We start from the raw sequence: 5667 nt of genomic DNA, 5'->3' as shown, positions 1-5667 counted from the left end.
GATATGTCGAATTATGTACCAGTGTTTCAAAGGCATCTTTGAACGCTAACCATTTACACATGTCTCCATCAAACAACGGGATAGCTAACGGGTCTAATTTGAGATCAACCAAATGCCCATCGAGAGATGTCGTGGGGCAATTTTGCGTTCCGTCAGCGACATTAGACTCAACCCTTGACGATGCGATGAGACGATTAAGTCTGCTGCATGCTGCAGTATACAGCTCCTCTACTGATTCCAAAAGTGCATCATGTGGCCCCATCTCGGCGGACGTAGCTCCTCCAACCAAACGATTATGGTTCTCCATGAAGCGCTCAAAATGCGATTCAAGCGACTTAAGCTCTTGTTGGAGATGAAACACATCACGGTTTTCCATGGCACCTTCCAAGACACGTGCATGTATGCGCTTTATTGCTTTCACCGCCGATGATCGCCAATTAAGTTCCGCCATGAAACCACACAACCGCAATAACAAACAATTACAAACTAAATTTAAAAATATTTGTCCTCACAGGAGGCACCAAAATGTTAAATAATTAATTTTACCAGCGGGTAGAGTTCTCAATGCTTTATTGAGATGAGTACCATCAGCACTAAGTTACAATCAGAGAAGAGAGTTGTACATACATGAACTCCCGTATTTATAGGAGTTCAAAGGAATTTAAAATACCGTAACTTCGAAATATGAATAAGCAAAGATAATATCAAACAGAAATGTATGATAAAAAAGAGATGAGAAATAGAAAACTTAGATAAAACAGTATTGCCAGATCAGACTTAACGTTATTAGAAAATAAACTTAAAACTAACGTAAATAATCCTAAACAGTTCCTATAACAAAGGGGATTTAATAATATTCGCCTGCTATGCACAATTTGGTGTAAACATGATTAAAAAAGTACCTTCTGGGAAAGGAGAACCCAAAATTAACTGATTTGCTTAAGACAGTTGACAGTTGAGCGCCAAAAATTGATTTGGGATTGTTCTAAATTAATCAAAGTAAATATCTTGAAATTACAGTTAATTATTAAATGCTGAATCATGTCAAAAATTGTTATATTGAATATTGAGACAAGAGATAAACCCAAAACCAACTGAAACTTTTGTATCAGGAAATCAATATTCAAAATTTACAATCTGTGCCTAACTAATTTTTGGTTTTATGCTGAAGGAACATATAAACGCTAACTGCACGTCACTGTCCCGAAGTGTCAAACGCCCAAATGTCGTCTCTCATAGACATACATACATACATATGTGTTCTTCCAATTCCAATCGAAGTGAAGAAGTAACGCCGCGAAGACTGGTGGGAGCGCATAAGGCAAACAGATACGCTTCGTTTAAATTGAATAATGTGTTTTTAAGTGACGCTTAGACGCATTCTTCTCTAAATTGAACAATTGTTCATAATTCTTACTCAACGGCCACATAATATCGCCAGTAGTTCCACTTTTCTTCCACTTCTTCTATATGTACATGCGTATGTAGTATGTATATACTTGACATGTACTTCATCTTCTCAACATCAGCGGCTTGAATGCAGGGAATGCATTCATTGAATTCGCTTTTCTTCTGTGGCAATTTCCATCAACTGAAGTCTTAAGTCGCGAACAGACAGAGGCGTACACGCGAGTATGTGTACATTTGCGCTGAGCAGCCGGTCGGCCCTGTGTTTCATTGCAATGCGTTCATGCGTAATTCTCCACTGAAATTGGAAACCTCATTGCGAGGATAGATTGAATGCACGAAACTGCGCAGCAGATCATCAAGCGTAGATTAGCGCATTCCTGGCTTAATTTGTAGACGCACACACTCACATACATACGCGCGCGCACAGCTATTTACGTTGTATGTAGTCTAACAATAGGCGTTGAAAGTTATTTCATAAATGTTTTGCATTGCAGCTTATCTTCAGTGATCTCAGTCTAAGGATTTTACGAGTTCAACAATCTCACAATTGAAGATTTTCTTATTGAAAAATGGGAAAATAAAAGAACTCGCACTTTCGCATAAATATAAATAATTGCCGTTTACGCTGCGTTGTGGGCATATGCATTTACATACATACATACATACATATGTATATATGGTAGCATTGTGTAATCGACAATGGCAGCGCATCGCATCGCAGATCGTTTCAATTGACTCGGATGTGGGTTGGGTGTAAAACGCTCGCAGTGCAAGTGAAGTGTTGCGCGCTTGTTTATACTTTATCTGTTGACAGTTGATTTCCTGCAGAACCATTGCCACAAATTGGACCTGTTTTTCATAATTAACATATATATGTGTATACATAAAAGCGCATATATGACAGGCATTTTTGTGCTGGTGTTAAGATGCCGCCAAACGGATGATCCTCATCAAGAGTTCAACACTCACTTGAGGTTAGTGCAGCCAGGTTACGCATCACAAACAATTGACTAGAATACCAACATTCTTATGCACTTAGAACGTTTAAAAAGATATGGCAAGTCTACGGTTTAAATTATATTTTAATTGTATATTTATTTTCAATAACAAATTTCTTGAACTAAATTTAGAGGGTATTTATAATTCCGGTGTTTAGGTTAGGTTCTTGAGTATTGAGTATTTTGAATGCAGAGTAGGCTTTTCTAAGCCCAAACACCGTAATCTTTCGCAAAATATTTTAATTTTTTCAGATTTCTGGATACATACCTAGTAGGACATGTAAGTCCTTAATATTGGTAGCCGAAAAAGGTTTTTCGTATTTTGTCAATAGTTGTCGTTGCAGTCGTATATCTCCAGTGCTGCTAATCACATTTTGTCATGCCATATAGTGTTGGAAAGGTGAGAGCTTCCTTTAACAAAAAAAAAATTAAATTCATGGAATTTGAAAAAAAGCTACAGCTGTTCAAAAATGAGTGAAAATAATGAAGAAATTCGCTATATTTTGAAATTTTTTACGGAGTTTAAGGAGACGGGGCTGTATCAGTTCGTGTAGCACAACAATGGTTCGCTCGCTTCTGTTCTGGCAATTTCGATGTGAAAGATGCACCTCGCTCTGGTCGACCTTCGTTGAAAAAGTCGATGAAATTATGGAGAATATTGACCAGAACCGTCAGCCACGAGATCGCTAATGAACTTAACATTCATCATCAAACGGTTTTAAACCATTTAAAAAAGGCTGGCTACAAAAAGAAGCTCGATGTTTAGGTACACATGAATTGTTTGTGAAAACTTAATGGACCGAATTAATATCTGCGATTCTTTGCTGGGACGAAATGCAATCGAATCATTGCTAAAGCGAATGGTAACAGGAAACTAAAAGTGGATCAAATACGACAATATTGTGCGAAAGCAAAGCCGGGATTGACGCCTCGAAAAGTTATGATGAGTATTTGGTGGGATTGGAAAGGAATCATCCACTCTGAACTGCTCCAGCTTGGTATGGATTGATTCTACATTTCACTGTCAACAACTGATGAGATTTAAGCAAGCGATCGAAAAAAAACGGCCAGAACTGATCAACGGAAAGGGCTTCGTCTTTCATCGGGACAACACTATACCATACACATGTTTGATGACTCGGCAAAAATTGGGAGAGATTGGCTTGGAAGTTTTGATGCATCAACCATATAGCCCTGACCTTGCACCATCGGACTACCATTTGTTTCGGTTAATACAGAACTCTCTTAATGGAGTAAAAATGACTTCAAGAGGAGCCTGTGAAAATTACTTGTCGCAGTTTTTCGTCGAGAAACCAAAAAAGTTTCTTCTTGTTCCGTATACCCAACTGTTGCAAGATCGGAAGTACAGAAAAAGCATACATATATGTATATAAATATATTTAACGAAAAAATTGACAGTAAAACCGAGGTGCGATATAGCCTCATAAAAAACAATAAATTCGTTGCAGTTATCAATTGGATCCCCAAATTCTTATTGTGTTAGATAATGGCGATATATATACATTCCTAATGTACATAAACATATAGCATATGCATAAATATAACATACAGATCTCCTATGGGAGCTTTTGGTTGGTGTGGAGTTTATGTTCGTGCACTTCAGGGTGTTGGAACGCTGTCAATATACAAATTTACTCTTTACAAACTTTTCGTTACGAATTCGCTTTCATTTCGAGCATACAATGTGTTGTTGACCGCCGACGATGACGTCAGCTTCATGACTTCGAAGGAATTTTAAGGTATTAAATGGAAAACCATATTTAACTGGCACTTATGTATGGCTCTGTCATCTATCATGTGTTTGGTTAAGCTTATCATTACACACGTGGGATCGGTATTGAGGTTCATTAACACATGAAAGATTCACCCATTTCCAAGCCCCTAATGTATTTTTATGTGACACTACTTAATAGTAGGAATACGCTCAAAAGTTCGCTAAAGACGAATCGATTTAAGGAAGCAGTCGGCCAGCCCCTGCCAGCCGCTAATGCAAGGGAAATTGTTACAAGAACTTTTCATATGATTGATAACGCCGGTCAACACGATTTTTGGGTCTGACATCTACATGTTAAATTTTAGTTTCTCCTATGACAAAAATAAGGAAAAAAAATTTTCCGGTTAAAGTTTGCTTTCGTAGAAATTAGAGCAATTTTTCGATGGTTTGTATATCTTTTCTATAATTTCACTATAGATTATAATTAGAAAACTTTTTTTTAGATACAAGAGTCGTTTTTATTAAAGATGTGTGATAAGCAATAATATATAAATGTAAAATAACAAGAAAGCTGTTGTTAACTCGGCTATAATCGCGTAAGCGGTGTCTACGCTAATTAAGAAGAAGAAAATTACAAGAAACTACTGTCTAAAAGTGAATATTTTTTGTATCTCTCTTGTATTAAACCCCAAATATACTTATTGATGTAGATCAGCCCAAAGCAAACTTAAAGAACTAAAAATTAATATTTAAGCGTTTTTCAATGTCTAGAATCAGAATTCAAGCATGAGAACAGAAACCCCAAAAAAATATTTTTTTTTGTTGACCGGTGTAATTAGAATATCTATAGCGTAATTTGAAGGATTTGTGGTCCATCGGCTTTAAGATTTATTAACTTCATCCCAATATTTTGGGGTATTATTCATACACATATATTCTTTATTCATATACTCCAGCCATCATAACTTTTTTCGAGCACTCACCCCATTTACAGTTCCCCAAATTGTCACCCTAATCTTTAATAAGTTACTTTATTTGAATAGCTTAATTTAGTGGTGGAATTCTTTCTATGAAAACATTAAAGCTGAATATCCTTCGTCTCATCATATCTATTCGATTTTATAGCTTTTGTGGTCTTTCTATGTGCAGACAGGAAGTCAGACAAAAAAAAAACAACAATTCGCCATAGATAGCAGTTATAAAGACATGCATATTTACTGTCAAAGTCAGCCTATATAATACATACATACTTGTAGATATGAAGTTTTGCGAGAATTTGGGGAAACTGTATGAATAACTCAATCGCATATCCATACATTAGTATATGCATATACGGGCATACACAGTTACTCTCCAAATATTAGCACAAAACTTTAATTATTACAATTTAGACTAGTAAGCATATGTAGTGTTTCTTTTTTTTCTTGGATATCTATTTTTTTTATCACTTTCAATATTTTATTATTAAATTTCAAGTTTAAAGAGTTCTTCATTCAAAACTCTACAATTGTGCTATTATATTTA

The sequence above is a fragment of the Bactrocera tryoni genome, chromosome 5 (genome assembly GCF_016617805.1).
Source record: "Bactrocera tryoni isolate S06 chromosome 5, CSIRO_BtryS06_freeze2, whole genome shotgun sequence".
Taxonomy (NCBI): Eukaryota; Metazoa; Arthropoda; class Insecta; order Diptera; family Tephritidae; genus Bactrocera; species Bactrocera tryoni.
The sequence above is the reverse complement of the archived record's forward strand: the minus strand, read 5'-3'. Positions refer to the sequence as shown.